The 18,039-nt window shown below is 37.4% G+C and overlaps 1 protein-coding gene across 1 annotated transcript in view; it reads right to left on the reverse strand.

The window, feature by feature from the left end:
* The window catches only part of CPB1 (carboxypeptidase B1), a 163,673-nt gene that overhangs the window by 34,507 nt on the left and 111,127 nt on the right, over positions 1–18,039 (reverse strand). Inside the window, exons 2-3 of the mRNA XM_081087457.1 lie at positions 9,272–9,347; positions 2,547–2,671 (exon numbers count right to left, since the gene is read on the reverse strand). The gene's annotated coding sequence lies outside the window, so the exon portion shown is untranslated. The remainder of the gene's footprint in view (positions 1–2,546; positions 2,672–9,271; positions 9,348–18,039) is intronic.

The following is an 18,039-nucleotide window of genomic DNA, read 5'->3' on the forward strand; positions in this document are numbered from 1 at the left end:
GGATCCTTCTTTGAAATTATCTGAAGCTGGCCACTGGTTATGTTGGTTCTAGGGCCTTTTGGGAGGGACCCTGGTGCAGGCCAATGTCAGATGCTGTCTGTGACTAGCCCTGGCAACCTATTTGAAGCTACAAAGTGAACCACAGTTTGTTGCTGCCTCTGCTGGCCCTGGGTGTGTGCTGAAAGGACCATGCTACATATCAAGGCCAGATTTTACCACCTCCAGGCCCAGGGGTAAGTCAGCAAAAGGCCCAAGGGACCCTGAGATTGGCCTCCGCCTGCTTCCACTAGTTGGCTGCCTGTTAGTTTCAGTCACTGCAAGAGCCTCTGGTAGTACTCAAGTTGCATGAGGCAGGTTCTCAGTGGGTCACCAGATAGGAGTGAGTGGTATTCACCAGATTTATACAGGTTCAAACTTGGTGCCAATGCTGGGTCTGAGGCCACTCAGCAATGTTCCAAGATATACCAAATCTAGCTGCCACTGCTAGGTGCTTGCACACCTTCATGGTGGTGCGGGGTCTCAGTGAGTTGTCAGGGTGTGGCCAACAGAGTTTATCAGGCCCAAACTGACTAAGATTTGGCTGTGTGAAGGGAGGGCTCTGTACTACCTGAGCATATAAGGAAAAAATGGCCCTTGTCTTAGAGCCACACAACTTAGTTTGTTCCAGGCTCTGCTAAGAGCCCAGTCTCAGTAGAGGAGGGCTGCCTGGAGTTGGGAGGATTCATCTAACGCAGGGGTAGAGAACCTTTTTTCTGCCAAGGACCATTAGGTATTTATAACATCATCGTGGGCCATACAAATTATCAACTTAAAAATTAGCCTGCTATATTTGGTCAAACATTTAATTAACTCATCTCTAATGCCTTGGCAGGGCCAGACCAAATGATTTTGCTGGCCTTACATGGCCCGTGGGATGGATGAATCTCCCAGGAGAGGGAGGTGCTAGTCAGGCTTGCAGGAAAGTGGGGCAAGTGGCTCCCAACTGCAGAGCCACACAGCTCAGTCATGACATATTTGAGTCTGCCTACATCTCTATATACCGGCCCAGGCAGCTGGCACCTCAGCAGGGTGCAAGCTCCTCAAGGTGAGGGCCGCAGGGAGTCTAAAGGCTATAGCTAATGCTTTCCTCCAGGCTGATGCTATATGAAGGGAAGTGCTCCACCCAAGGAAAATGGCATGTACTGTGTGGGAGAATGACTCACCACAGGTATCTTGGTGACTATCTCTCTCCCCAGAGCCACAAACCCTAGTATTTCCTCACCTGATTCTACTCCACTCTGCCCGCCCATTGCTGGAGCACAGGGTGAGTGGTTGTGAACAAAATTTATGCATTTGCCCTTTAAGAGGGCACCTGTGTCTCCAGTCTCTCCTTGATGGGCAGAATCCCTGCTGATGCTCTGGTGCTCTGGGCTGGGGAGCCCCACATGGGCTTGAGATCCTATCTTCCCAGAAGGAAATTTTGCAGCTGAGATATCCCTCCAGAATCTTAGCTGCCACCGATGGGAATGGGGCCTGCCCTTTTTGCATCTTTGCCCTTCCTCCCAATTTCAATGTGGCTTCTGTAAATCCTTAGTTATAAGATTTCTCTTCAGCTAGTATTCAGTTGGTTATTCAGGCTTATTGTTCTATATTTTAGTTGTAATTCCAGTTTGGTTCCAGGAGGAGGTAAATGTAACATCCACCTACTTCATCGCCATCTTGGATCTTAAAAAATCAGGTGGCCTTTTCTAGCCCTTAGACTTGATCTATTTACCTGCATTTTGAGCTCTTTACTTTTCTTGACATCTGTTACACATTATTGAAGTTTAGTTTATAATCTGGTTTCCTCAGAAATGGGTTCGGTTATATTTTTCCTTTTTGGTACTTGGCATATGTAGGCACTCACTATTTGTTGGATGAACAACTGCCTCTACTTAGGTGAACATTCTCATCTTAAAAGATTTATATGGACCAGTGTGCTATTTGGGTAAAGGAGGCATGGTGTGATCAGCTTAGTCAACTCTACTCCAGGCCTTTAGAGAATGACTTTTCTTTTATTTATTCCTTCTATCCATACCTCTCTTACCATTAGAGATAGTCATGGGGCCTTTGGGGACAAGGGACAGAAGGACCACTCAGTCTGACTCTAGTCTGGTCCTATTATAAGATATAAATAGCCCTCATGTCTCGTAATAGGTCTGGCTGCTCACCTAGAAAGGCGATGATTTGACTTGGGACTAAAATTGTGTATAACTGATGACAGACCGTCAGTTGGTTTGGCCTATAGACTATCTATCACTTATAAACCAGTAGCAGGTCAGATTTCTGACTGAAGGTTTGGGGTTCAAGAATCAAAACCATTTTTATTGGAGCAACAACTAAACAGAAAATTGACCAGGTCTGAAGTCTTAAGATTTGGAATTCAGGTCTAGCTCTGTTATGACCTATTTGTGTGGACCTGGGGAAGCCATGGTCTTGGTCTTATTTTTACCTTCCAAGAGTTATTCAGAGGCTTGGATGACAGCATACATGGGAGAAAATTTTAATAGTTATAAACATAAACTTACTCATATTGTAGCTCATTCTGCTCTAGAAAGTCTTCCACAGTGGAAATATCTTCTGCTTCAACACGGAAGTCAACTGTACTGTGAGGTTTGATTTGTGTGACAGAATCTGGTTTCCAGAAGTCGATCTGAATAAGGAATAAGATATGTTATTTTGAACACCACTAATCTAATGGATGGATTATTATTGGCAAGAATACTATTGCTCTACTCCATTGAGTTATTTTCAAACTCAAATTATTTATGAAATCTCTTAGAGATATATTCTTTGAGTGAATAAGAGTTGAGAACAAGCAGTTGCTAATAAAAATGTTTACATATTTTCATAGTCCTAATTGATTATCAACAAGCATGAAAAACATGTAATTATTTCCCAGAGTGCTAGTCAATTGCAGTACCCTATAACTACTCTTTTCTATTTATTGATTTCCAGGAACAGTTACTTATTGGAATAGCAATGTTTGTGGTAATGGATAAAAGTGCTGAATGAGTGATGAGAATTTATCTAGAACAGTGGTTCTCAACCTGTGGGTCGCAACCCCTTTGGCGGTTGAACGACCCTTTCACAGGGGTCGCCTAAGACCATCCTGCATATAAGATATTTACATTACGATTCATAATAGTAGCAACATTACAGTTATGAAGTAGCAAAGAAAATAATTTTATGGTTGGGTCACAACAATAGGAACTGTATTTAAAGGGCCAGAAGATCGAGAACCACTGATGTAGAGCCACAAAATTTAATAGAGAAAAATTGAGCTTTCCTTTTTAATTTTTAGTTACTTTTTTTTTATGAGGAACTCAGCACTGTACATGTCAAAGTAATATGTGGGCCTGGGGGCATTTCTGACCTGTGGAGGATACATAAGGGAAGAAAAATGTACCCTTCCATAGTGGTCATCTAGGTACCATGACAAAAAACAAATACTCTTAAGGATCAAGTAATGTACTGACATTTTCATTTGTTCAGTTATTCATAAACTATTATTGAGGACCTACTATGTGTTAGGCTCTGTGACTGAGACTATTGTGAGCAAATATAATACTGAGCAAATCAAATATGGTTTCTGTCCTCATGAGAGATATTTTAGAGAAAATTGTGCACAAAAATCACAGGATGTGTAGTTTCAAATCTCCTTTTTCCATGGAAAAATAATAACTAAGGACATGCCGTCTCCTGTAGGTGTCTATTTTCCTGTTCCTTTCTTGGCTTGAGTAAAGGCCTAGAAGCCTGATGTGAGCCAGACAGTGGGTCTTTCTCTACCTCTCTGTCTTGCACAATTCCTGTTTAGATGTTACAAGCTAGTCTCAGGCAGGAGATGTGACAGGTGGAGATATTTAGACCATTGCTTGGGAACTTGGAAGGAAGTTTGGGCAGACTTAATAGGAACTGGTGAGGTAAAATATTAAGATGACTCAATTTTAGATATACCTGTGGGTAATCCAATAGCCTATATCCTGTCCTGGTAATCTTCAAACCGCTGAAGATGTCTAATGGGTGCTGAGTTATGAGTTAGAGTCATAGGGAATGTCAGTGCAATGGGGAGACAGGGACACATGGATTACATCAAGAGGGATTCCAGAAGAAAAAGTATGAGTGTGGTTGTCACTAAGGTGTTGAAAGGAGGGAGTATTGATGATTTGATAAGGACTGGCTACAGCGTGTGACTTAGTGAATCAACAATGGGAGGATAAAGATGAGATGTCAAAAGGTAGTGGAGGAAGTACAAAAGTATGTTGTGATAAGGATATAGAAAATAAAGGACTAGTAATGAATTCTAGTTAGCCAACATTGTAAAGAGAAGCACAATGAAGACAAGCACATTATAAGAAAAAACATACTTTAAAAAGTTAACCCTGAATTTGTGTTTCTAATAAATACTTGGCATTCTAAGGTGGGATGAGAGAGGGTGGTGTATTTTCATAGACACAGAAGTTTAGAATTGGCAAAGCACATAAAATCTTCCAAGTATCTGTAGCAAGTTGGCAGTGCCCCACCAGTACATAATTCTGGGACTCCCCACTACCAAACTCTGCATCTCTGTTGTTGAAAGCTAGTTCCCTGAGAATTGGAAAAAGCCAAGCTAACAGTTCAAAGCATGCACGACACGCCAAAACAAACAAACAAACAAACAAAACAAAAAACAAACAAATAAAACCTCTCTTTAGAGAAGCGCTCAACCATGACCCTGGAAGTGGATGTCTAAATACTTCAACTCCGCATTTCTCAGGTGAGATAATTCAGAGGCGTCTGATTTGTACCCTTTCCTAGAGTTTCACTGCAGCATTAAGCTTTAGTCATCATCTGTGGTAACTGACCTAATAAGGACCGCTTTGTTGGCTTCTCTGTAACCCTTCCCACTTCTCTATCAGTTCTTCCTGCACTTCCCAAATGAAATCTTTGCCTGCACCTCTTTGTCTAAGGGACTGCTCTGGAAGAACCTATATTAAGATGTAGCTTCCTACTCAGAACAATAAATGTTTGCACAATATCCTTTGTAATGGTTCTAATATAATCTTGAGTACATCTAGTACCACTTCAGAACAGCCTAATTGTCTTAGAGATAGTTTTATTTTTCTTAGTAAGTTGAAATTTGCCTTCCCTGATCTCCCAATCCCTTGCCCATTCATCTTGGCTCTGCCAAATTTTGCAAGGAATGAGGGGAGAAATATATTTATATATATTATTCTGCAGTAAGAATTATGGATTCTTTAAAATAAGGTGGAGGAATCTCATAAATATGTTTGACAGAAGACATGCAGACCTAACCTGAGGTTCCTTATCAATTTCATCTTGGAGAAATCTTTTAGCAAACACTGACATCCAATACTATGGAGCCCTGTAAGTATAGCACAGACTTATTATACTGAAGTTACTCCCCAGTGCTTAGGAGAAATGGAGGCAAAAATCAAGAGCAACACTATAGGCACATAGATGTCTACTAATGTATCAAGTATGGATACAAATAATAGACTCAAATTATTAGCACAAGGAAATAAATATAAATTTCAGTAATTACCAAGACCTTGTGAGTGAGATTATGTCTGAAGTATGGAAATGGAGTAAAATATATAATATGAGATATGGAAAATTAAATTCTAAGTTAAGAAGTTATACAACTGAGGTCATAAAATTATAATACAGAAAACTGAGTGACAAAGAACCATAAAGAATAATTGTTGGAAGATACAAGAATATCTTTAGATGATAGCACAGTGGGAATATCAACTTAATTAACCAGCTGGTTAATAACTTAAGAGCCCTTCCTAAAACATATCACAAAACTACTGCAATAACAGATAAAGTAGTATGTCCATTACTTTATCTTAAGTACATTTTTTATCTTAAATTCTATTGGGAATAAAATGGATGTATAAAACAATATTGATGTTGAGGATCTTTGGTTCTTATACAAATTTGTTTCTTCACATTGCATTTGACCAGAAATTTAGCATCTTATAGAATCTTCATTTATCTTGATGAATTTTCCTTTCTTTTTGGAAGTAGAAGTGACTTCTATTCTAGACCTGATTCCTCCTGATTCCATGGAGGAACTTACTAATGTAGTGGGAGTAATGAGAACATTGAAAACCTGTAACCAGGTTACTCTGGGCACAGATAAACATTTACCTTAAACTAGAGAAACAGAAATTTAAAAGTACAGAGAATACAGTAGGTTTTATGGTGACTGTCACCAATAAAGGAACAAATAGAACTCTGATTGCAAGGAGATAAAGTATTTACTATATAATTACAGATGAAAAGGGGGAGGTGGCTAGAGTCCAGTGTGGTCACAGATCTCTCCCATGCATTTAACTTTCAAAAGGACATGTTCAAAAGCTGGGAGGAAGGACACATGGCCAAGGATGAATACAAAGACTAGATGACCTTGTAATGATCTTATCAGGAAGGCTACAGTTCAGAATATGCTATACTTGCCGGATTGTTAAGGAGAATAAAAATATCTTTCAATCATGTAGGAAATAAATGAATAAAGAAGAAACATGCAGTTCCACTGCATGGAGCTATAGCCTGGTGTTTGCAGCTAGAAGAAAGTAGCCCCATGTAACTCTTGTTTAGCTTTGTTTTTTTCCAAGGAGTTAACACTATCTCTTCTTCTTATACAGAGAGATGAAATTAACATGAATAAAGAATTTGTCATGTTAAATTTTAGCAGAAATAACTTTCTTTGGAAAGAGAACATTGAGGCCCACAGTAGATGAGGAGAGAGGGGATTATACTGGCTGTGTAAATTGCCTTTCAAATTCCAGATGTAACAAACACTTATATAGTTATTATATACATTCTTTTTAAGTGCTCTACTTATATTAATTCTTTTAAATCTCACAGCAACCCTATAAGGTAAATACTATTATTCTCCTCATTTTATTAACAAAAAAGTTGAGACCCAGAGAGGTGACCAAGATCCAGCTAGCAAGTGGTAGAGCCCAGTCTGAGTCCAGATTATCTTCTCTTGACCACCATTAAATGCTGAATTTTAAGTAACTAAAAAATACTGCAGATGTAATTGCAGAACTTTATCAGCAGTTTTGGAGTAATTAGAGTTTGAAGGGATCGCTAGGAATGGATGGGGCAAGTTTGGGATTTCATAAAGAGAAAAACAGTTGAATCTCAGTTACAGGAGCTCCTGGGCCAGGCATGAATTCTGGCAAAGCTGTAGGGTATACTGGAAGCAGATGGATTGTGAATGCTCAGAAAAGGAAGTTGTGATCCCTGGGAGCCAGCATTGTTTAAAATAAGAATAAGTTAGGCCCAATTATTTCATCTTATTATTGGAAGAGACCTCAAGCCTGCATGTTGAATTTGAATCTCAGGAAAGCAATTGACCAAGTGTTTTCATTTATATTCCTCTTTACAAGTTGGAAAGCACAGTGTTATCTGTAGGTTACACCACAGTAACATGGGTAGTTGAGCGAACTTATCCAAGAAGAGTTGGTTAATGAATCACTTTCAGTACTTAACACTATGTCTGGCACATTGGAGAGTGAAAATAAATACATATTGAATGAATAAACCATGAATGAGGCCACTAGTTCTGTGCTGACCCCTGACTCCTTAATCTTTTTCTTTATAAGTGACAAAGATAAAAGTTGAGAAGGAGTACTTATCAAACTTGCTGGTGATGCAGTTAGGGAGAAGAATTATGATCCTGGATGACAATTTATTTTTAAAATGATCTCAACAGGCTGAAAACAGGTTATCAAGATAAATTTTCTCAGGGGTAAATCTAAAAATCTTGCATTTAGTTTAAAAAATCGCAGTCACATAAGGAAAAATATCTTACTTGAGGATGACTTATGTGAGAAAATATTACCTAATGGTTTTGATTGGACACAGGTTTACTATGAGCTAAGAGTATTCAATAACTGTTCAAGATGCTAAAAAGAATTGCAGACCCCATTAATAATAATGTCTGCTTTACAAATGAAGGTAGACAGTGGTCTGTGGTATGTATTAATCATAGCACACCTGGAGGTCCACTGTCAATTCTGAGAACTACATTTTAAAAAAGAAATACAGACAGAAAGCTTAGCAATATTCAGAGGTGACCAGGATGATCACGTGCCTATAAACCAGTGCTGAGATAAATGATGGAAGGTCTGGAAAAAATAAATCATAGAAATAAGACAATATTTATCTCAGTTAGGTCCAAGTTAGAGAAGGTACCTTCAGCTTCACATAGCAATTAGAATGCTGTTTAAGGCAAATGGGCTACTCTGAAAAGCAGTATGCTCACTGTCCCTAGAAGTACTCAAACAGGTTTTATTAGGGCTAGCAACCAGATGCTATTTCTATGGAGGAAATTCTAGATTTGAGTGGAAGGCTGGAATAGATGACTTTATATCATCTTTTAATTCTAAACTTCTGAATCTGTTCATGTTATGACACTGTCTACCTTTTTTTTTTTTGCCTCTATACCTTAAAAGGTAAAAACAAAAAAAAAATCTGTAGAAAGAAAAGATAGCTGGATAGAGAGATGGATAGATATTTAGGAGCTAGTAGATTATTTTAGATTATATATTCATAAAGAAAGAGTTTTGGCCTAAGTGAACTATTTGTGATCAGCAATAGCTTACTGCCACATGACATGCATAATAAAAAATGTCAGTTTTTACTCCATGGTCAGTGAATTTTTTTAAAGTAGCATACACATTTTGGTTTCTTGAAAATAAAAAGAAAGCATGGAAATCACCCATATCTTTTCACCTTGTCTCCCCTCTCCCCATGTCATATCATTAAGAGGGCCTGAGTCAAGGTCATGAAAACTCAAACTGTTTGATTTGGAATGAAAGAAAATCAAAGAGAACAGATGATACATGGGATGTGGAAATGAATTTCAAGTTGGACAAAAGCCCAGTTTTTCAGTAATATTGAAGTCGATTATTTTTCTTTTTTGCTTAAGAAGGAAAGTGACTGTACATTAGATTTTCTATGATATTTGTGACAGGCCAGCTCATCCAGTTGTCATGCTCTACCAGCTCTTAAAAAAGTTACCTTGGATTTATAACACTGTAGGATTTATGGCGATCTAATTTAGGCAGAATAAAAAGATATGAGGCACTAAATGTTTTTCAAGTTTTTACTTCTTGCAACAAAAATGCTATAGCTAATATTTCAAGTAATTCTTCCTTTGATGGAAGAACAGTGCAATCTAAGATTTTAAAGTAAGTATGAACCAAACCTATAGTACAGAATTGCAATTTACCTGGTTGGTGCTGGCCAAGGCATGGAGCAAGTTGATGTGATTTTCATCTTCAACAAAGACACGGAACACCTTCTCACTGAATGGTGAGAGAGCAGAAGAAGAAGAGAAAATTTTAAATTGGGTAATACATTCAAACTTTTTGAGTTACCAAGGAAGAAGGACTGACTTATTTAAGGAGTTGTTTACTTACCCTTCAAAGTGCTCACCAGAATGGTGAGCAGATGCTAGGGCCAAAGTCACGAGAACCAAGAGTGCCAACATTGTGCCTGACTAGGTCTTTTGGGTGTGTTTCACCTACTTTTATAATCCAGGGTGTTTGTTTTTTTTCTTCTGATTGCAAATAGGCACTATCAAATCATGATTAATTATTTTCCTGGCATTGCTACTTTGGTAGCTGTGTAAAGTCTGAGAGGATATCTCTCTCCACACCTGTGGAAACAGGACAAATAACCTCAACTTCAACTTATCTAATTGGATGTCAGATCTTGAACAGTCTGAAGGTCAATTATTTTTACATAAAATCTATTTTACAGTCTGGTTTTTTTCTCTCATTTTGAATTGAGAATTACTTACAATAAATTCTATAGACTTAAGTGTAAATTTAATGAGTTTGACAAATGTATACACACATGTAATAATCATCTCTATCAAGGTATACATTTCATCACCCTAAGAAGTTCTTTTGAGTACTTTTAGTTTGTTTCTCCTTCAGGCAACCACTATTTAGATTTCTAGCTTCATACATTAGTTTTGACTATACTAAAACTTCATGTAATTGAAGTCACCCCATATATATTCCTTTGTGTCCAGCTTCTTTCATTCAAGATAATGGTTTTGAGATTTATTAGTATTTTTGTTTGTATTATTGGTTCGTTCACTTGTATGAATATACCATAATTTACCTATTTTCCTGTTGATGGATATTTATGTTGTTTTTAATTTTATGTTATTATGAATAAAGCCTCTATAAAAATTATTATACAAATCTTTTTATTAACATATTTTAATTTTGGAAGGAGATAAAAAAGAGTGGAATTGCTAAATAATGTAGTTGTATTCTAACATCATAAGATTTTACCATTTTTCTACAGTGGTTGTACCATTTTAAGCTTTCACCAGTATCCAGTTGCTTTGCATTCCAAACATTTTTGTATTATTAGTCTTTAGTTTTGGTAACTCTAGTGAGTGTGCAGTGGTATCTATTTGTGGTTTTAATTTGTATTTTTCTGAAACTAATGATGCTGAACATCTTTTCATGTATTTATTGACCATTTGAAAAATTCTGTTTAGTGAAGCATCACTTGAAGTCTTTTGTCTTTTTAAAGAAATTTATTGTTTGCCTTTTAAAATAGTTTTATAGCAGGTCCTTATACATTCCATATACAAGTCCTCTATTTAAACTATATCTTGCAAATATTTTCTTCCAGTATGTAGCTTTCATTTTCACTTTCTCAATATTATCATTTGATTAGCAAAAGTTTCAGGTTTCAGTTTATCAATGCTTTTCTTTTATAATTCATGTCTTTTACAATCTTTTCAAAAATCTTTTACTATTCCAAAGTCTCAAACATATTTGCCTATGTTTTCTTATAGGTCTTTATGTATGGAGTGAAGTATGGATCAACTAATTTTTAATCTGGATATTCGATAGACCCAATACTATTTTTTGAGAATTATTTTCTTTCCCTATTGAATTACAATGGTTTTTCTGTCAAATTCATTTGGCCATATATGTGTAGGGGAATTTCTGGACTTTTTATTGTGTTTCATTGGGCTATTTGTCTAATTTTATACTATTATCACAATATCTTGGTTGTTATACTATATAGTAAGTCTTAAGGTAATATAGGATGTAAATCCTTCAACTTTGTTCTTTTCCAAGATTGTTTTGACTATTCTAAGTCCATTTCAATATATATATTTTAGTAACAATTTGTCAGTTTCTATGAAAAATCTTGCTGGGATTTTGATTGGGATTGCACTGAATCTATAGAGCAATTTTGGGAGAACTGATATAATTATGATATTGAGTCTTTCTACTCATATACATATTATCTTTGTATATTAATAATTATTATGTATATTATGTATATTATTATGTATATTAATATGGGTCTTTGTCAAAAGTGTGAAGGGTCTGATATTTTATTATACCTTCAAGGTAAAAAGTTATCTTGCCAGAGTTTCATAGACGCTGGCAGAAGACTCCTGGGTCAGAATCAAAGGACTTTATTATTTCTGACACAGTGGGCAGCATAAGCTTTACATTTGTATCAGTCCTTTTACACCCCAGTCTCATGGGCTCAGGTGGATGTTTGGTATGCAGGTTTATGTCATGATTGAGGTATACTAAGTTTAGGAAATTTCCAATTTTATGAGGGTGCTGCTAGCAAATCTGCCCAACCCTTGTTACAGAGGAGACATTAGCTTTGTTATCCTGGAGTGCAAATAGGACTTTCCTTTGCCCAACAGGCAGACACTGTTTCTATCTTCCAAGCTTTTTTCTATACAAATATCTTTGAAAAGTTAGTTTGGAATAAAAGTTGTCCCAAGTCATGCAGAAACAGAGGCTCCATGGATAATTGTCTCTCAACAATACCTACCCCTCTCTATATACTCTTGACTTCTGGTGAATTTTCCCAAGAGTATCTACTTTCTTGGTCACTCTGATAATTCTGACAGGACCAAATCCATTCAATTTACCTAATGTGGCATTTCATTAAGATGAATATCAGCAGGACTCCAAGCAGCATGAGGTTAATCTGTAACATTGATCTCTGCCATGCTTTCCCAGGGTACTAGACCCAACCAGCTGAACAAATTCCATAAACCATCAGTGTCTGCTTTAGAAAGCCAGGCAGCTTTCCTCTTGAATTTCAATATTGACTATTCCCCTTCACCTGAGGCAATAATACAGGTACAATAGGATTTATTAGCTATTGCACAAACTTCACATGGACTACAAGGAAGGAATCTAGGGCAATTCTATCATGGAAAACAATCCTGGTCTCAACTCGCTAAATAAAATAGAGAACTCATTTATGTAACTGTAAGTTCAGCAATAGTACTGGCTTCACAGATTCAGTTGATGATGTTTGTTAATCCTGTTTTCGGTAAATTCTGCCATGTGATAATAGAATGGCCACTATTGGTCCAGTTTTGCATCCTACTGAGTTGGCAATCTTATTGGAAAGCTAGTTTCTTCTTCCCCAAAATTCTATCCCAAATTTTCAGATTGAATCTCAGTGGACTGAGTTGGCACATGTGCCTCCCTGTCTTTCAAGCAATTCTGTGGTCAGGATGATGAGATGTATGTATGCCCAGGTATAAGTCATATGACCAACTCTAGACCCTTGGCATAAGCCCCACACAAAATATCTAATAGAGCTATTACTGCTGCTCTTGCCACCTTTCTCAGGGTGGATCTTGAGCAGTCCTCACTTGGACTCCTAGTCATGGGAGTCCTAGTCAAAGTCATGGTCATAAGTCAGTGTCCTAACTACAAGGGAGGCTGGGAAAGTGGGAGTCTGACTTTTAACTTAGGGAGTGGAAAGGGTCTTTGCCTATTATGGCTCTTAAACTAGAGCATTTTGAAGTCTTAGAGAAGGTGTTAAGATCTGGATGATAAAAAGAATGACAAATACACTGAAGGAGGACATCATCATTTGAGGGTGACTTGTGGTGTTATACTTGGAACTGTAAATATGCTAGCAGGTTTATTTCAATGGATACTGTTTGAATCCAAGTGGAGAACAATTGGGAATTCCAATTAGTAAGTAAAATTTGTTTTTGTTAGTTGCAATAATTTTTTCATAGATATTGAAATTTCTGCTTCCCATCTCATATTTATATATTTAATTTCTTCTTTTTATGTACAACTTTGGCTATTAATAAGCCAAGAGGCAGCTTTGTGTCTGTTAGTGGTTAATGTAACAGTGTGAGATTTTGAAGAGTCTGTAAACTGCTCCATGATGTTATGATTCAGCCTATGTGATGTCTCAGTTTCTGGTAAAGCATTTCCTAAACATATTCTATGGTGTTAAATAGGAAAGAGTGCTGAGGTCAAATGCCTTTGCTTTAAACTAAAACAGACAAGCTCTTATAGTGCAGGGCTTTTTAGAGTCTTTAATGTATATTGTAAATCTTCAAAAAGGGACTGTGATACAGCATATCCCAAATATACCCCACAGTAGAGTGCCATGTTAGTTATGTCCAGCTAAATCTAGAGGACTTAGGACCATTGCTACACTCCAGTGTGTTTAGCTGTGGAACATTTTCTTCAAAAGCATCACTTAGGCCCACTGATTTTGGGAACACATTTTGGAAAACTAGACTGAGTTCACAAATGGAATCACATTAAATTAAAAGCTTGTCCCTTTGGATTCTTGGTGTGTTTTGTTCAAGGCAAGAGAGTTTGTTTTGCTTTAGAGTATGGGTTTAACAATTAGGTCAATTGATGATTTTGGGTAAACCATTCCTTCAACCTAAATGCAACCTCAAACTGATAAGAGAGAAATAGTAAGTGCAAGAGAGAAATAGAGAGCTCTTTTTCACTATAGGAACAGATGATACAGGGGGAGAGAGATAAATCAGGGAATGTGTAATTTCTCTTAAATCAGAGAAAACAGTTCTAATGACTTGGAGGAGTTAAAGTGTTTTGTACATATATTTGTGTTTATTGCATATGGAATAGAAAAGATTTATATAAAATTGATACTTTCAAAAATCCTGTGTAGTCATCTCCATCATTAGCTTATCCTATTATCAACTGGTAGATCATTTATTATTGACCTAGTGATCTCATTTTTGGGAATATATCTTAAAACCCCAAAACCCCAATCAGAAAGGATGTATGCATACATATGTTCATAGCAGAGTTATTTGCAATAGTTAAGATTTGGAAACAGCTCAAGTGTCCATTAGTAGATGAATGAATAAAAAAGCTGTGGGACATTTACACTATGCAATACTATTCAGCTATAAAAAAGAAGGATCTCTTACCCTTTGGGACAGCATGGATGGACCTGGAAAATATTATGCCAAGTGAAATAAGCCAAACTGAGAAAGTCAAATATCACATGATCTCACTTATTTGTGAAAGTAATGAACAAAATGAATTGACCAACAAAGTAAGACCTGAAGCAGGGAGGCATGGAACAGACTGACATACCTCAACGTGGGGTTGGGGGGACAAGAAGAGATAAACCAAAGAACTTATATACTTACTAAAGGCCCGGTGCATGAAATTCGTGCACCGATAGGGGGGGAGGGGGGTTGTCCCTCAGACCAGCCTGCACCCTCTCCAATCTGGGACCTCTCGGGGGATGTCTGACTGCCAGTTTAGGCCCAGGATTGGGCCTAAACTGGCAGTCAGATATCCCTCTCATAATCCAGGACTTCTGGCTCCCAACTGCTTGCCTGCCTGTCTGCCTGATTGCCCCTAACCGCTTCTGCCTGCTAGCCTGATCACCCCCTAACTGCTCCCCTTCCAGCCTGATCGCCCCCAACTGCCCTTCCCTGCCAGCCTGGTCCCCCCTAACTGCCCTCCCCTGCCAGCCTGATCTTGTTTCCAATTGCCATCTTCTGCTGGCCAATTTGGTTTTGATTGGTCAGTTTCTATGCCAGTCAGCATCAAAAGCTCTGCCTCCTAGGCAGCTATTGGCTCCTCACACTTCACCAAGATTTGATTCTGATTGGTCAGTTTCTATGCCAGTCAGCATCAAAAGCTCTGCCTCCTAGGCAACCATTGGCTCCTCGCACTTCACCCAGATTTGGTTCTGACTGATTGGTTTCTATGCCAGTCAGCGTCTCTGGGCCTGTCAATGGGGCCTGATCAGAAAGGCAGGGCTGATCAGCAGCCCTGGTGGAGGCCTGGAGAAAAATGCTGGCCAGGCCAGGAGAGAAATAGAGAGGCAAGTGCAGATCAACAGCTGCAACAGAGGCTACAAATCAGACCCTGCTTCTCTCTTCAGGCCTCTCTCTGGGCCTGATTCGCAGCCCCCTCAGCAGTCAGTGCTGAGTCACCATGCCTGCTGCCATAGCAGTCAGTGCTGGGTCGCCCTGGCAACCCAGTGCTGACTGCAGGATTGACTTCCGGTTGGTCGAGACTCCAGTTGTGATGAATCCAGGGTTTTTATATATTAGGATATGCATAGCCCATGGACATGGGCAATATGGTAGTGAAGACCTCGGTGGGAGGAAGGTAAGGGCTGGGAAGAAGAGGGGAAATATCTATAATACTATCAACAATAAAAAATATATTTAAAAATGAAAAAAATAAAAATAAAAGAAGAAAGAACACTGTTGCTTCAATTCTAATGTTAAAATGCAAAAGGTTTTAGAGATAGAAGAAGGAAGCTCCTAAATGAAAAATTATTTCTGAAAAGAGTTAACTTTTGTTTTTGTTTGCATTCACTCAAATAAACTAATTTGTTCAGTCAATTCAGTGAAAATACTGCTCAAACCTTTATCTTAACTGAACTGTCCCGATGTTTATGAGGCAGTTAGTTTCCCTGTAACTTGATGGGTGTAACTGATTGATGACCCAATCTATTGGTATTCCTCCAAAAAAGGGCAAAAACAACCTGAAAATGTTATCCAGATGCACCAGTGGCTTATTAGCTTTGTGTAATTATATTTAGTATTGTAATAAAGTACTTTTTATGAATATGAAGAGGGAGGCTAGTAAATATTTTCTTGGCTGGATTTTCTCTCTTGCATTTACTTGCATATATATATATATATATATATATATATATATATATATATTCATCATCATTAATGGGCATAGTCTGGTGGGAATGTTTGTTAAGAACTGCAGACCAGTATTTTTGAAAGCTGGGAGATAAATTGGACAATTTCATCCCAATAAATCTTACCACCTGACTCATCAATTTGAGGTTCCTTATTGAAACAAGGAAAACAACTTTAATCATGCAAATATTTGGAAACTGCAAGCATATCTCTATTTGGAATTTGAGAGATAATTAAAATGGACAAGTTATGATTGATTAACTCATGAAGAATGGGTTAGTTAAAAGGCAGTTGGTTCTCTTTCCAGCCTGTATCAGTACTCCATCAACAGGAATTAAGAAAACAGCATAACTAGGCTCCAGCTCCTTGCTGAGGGCAATTAATCAGAACAGAGGCAGGGGGAGGTAAGTTGGAATGATGACAAATAAATCAACCTATTTTTGTACCTACATTTATCTTTGTTAATTCTTAAATACCATCTTAATATTTTGATCTTTGATTTGTGTATGAGATGATGGATATTAGGAAAAAGTTCCCACATATTTTGATTTATTATATGAATAAATTATGTTATATTTCCATATTAATATCTTTACTTTATGAGAAATATTTATTTAACTCTAATTTGTAAAGTAATGGGGAACTATTTTTATTCTTAAAATGCTGTAACAGAACCTTAAAGCTCCTTAAAACTTTTTGAAGAAAAGGCAGAGTTTTCATAAATAAATGTTAATAATATAAAATGTCATATGGGTAGAAAAATAAAAGCATAGAGTCAATTTAACAAAGAAAATGTCAATGTTTTCTGACAACCTGTTTACTCTTTACCTGATAAGAATCTTAATAAGGTCTTAATAGCTCCAGTTCAATTTCAATTTATTCTTAAAATTAGTTTGGAAAGGCAACCTCCAGGCACACAGGTAATGCAGCTGATGCTGTCTCTTGGCAACCTGGTTCTAACCAACAGGTGGGTTTTTCTGTTCTAAGTCACTGGGATGCTTGTGTTTCTTTCTTTTCTGTTAGTATGAGGAATGTTTTAGGCTAATCCTATGATAACTACTCTGGTTGACACTTGAGAGTAACAGGTAGAGAACCTGGAGTCTTTAGAAAAAGTTCACATTTGAGTGCTGAGAAAGATGATCAGTATGTTCGATTTTTATCTGTTAGGAGTGATACATTTTAATGTTGGAATGCTGTACAGTCTCTTTGGAGGACTAGGTATTATATCATGATTTTTAAATTATAAAATTCCTCCAAAGAACTCTGAGGATTAAATAGCTGAACTGACGCCATGATTGAAATGTAAAAGAAGATTCCAAAATCTTTGTTTAGTTTCCTTTTACCTCAGAATTTTGGTCTCCAAATGCAAGGAGGGTTGAACTTGCTTCACAATTAATGATCTAATTTTGCAGCACTGCATGCTGCTCCCAACATTGATCTGACTCAGAGGCAAGTCTGTTAAACATGATGTCAGCAGAAATTATTTTCACAACTGCCAGAAGCAGTAACATCAGACTCAAGAAATTTTCATTTCAGGATGTGGTGGTCTAGTATATTGGACTGATGTTTACATGCTAATGGACAATCAAATTCAGTGTTCAAGAGAAGAACCTATAAGGAAAAGTGATCGAACAAAACACCAATTTTCTCAAGGAACATTGGGAGGTAAAGCTGAAACACACAAAGATCCCCTCTAATTTCAAATTAGATCAGCAGAATCAAAGGCACATTCTTCCTCTTGATGGTCTCTGGTATTACTTTACTGTCATGAGTAGTGATTCCAAACTACATGAAATGCCATCCCTGATACACAAGGCATTGATTGTTGATGTGTTCCTTTAATCTGAGGAAAGTGCCTCTTGATGAACTACAGTTTTCATCCTCAGGATTAATGAACCAACATCAGAGTATGGTCTTGTGTTTTTAACAGTGGCAGATAAACATTCACTATCTACATTTCAGAGTGGTAACACAAGGATAAATCAAATAGCAAATTAAATTTAGGTATGCCATCT

This window comes from Myotis nattereri (assembly GCF_964212035.1).
Source record: "Myotis nattereri genome assembly, chromosome: 3".
Lineage (NCBI taxonomy): Eukaryota > Metazoa > Chordata > Mammalia > Chiroptera > Vespertilionidae > Myotis > Myotis nattereri.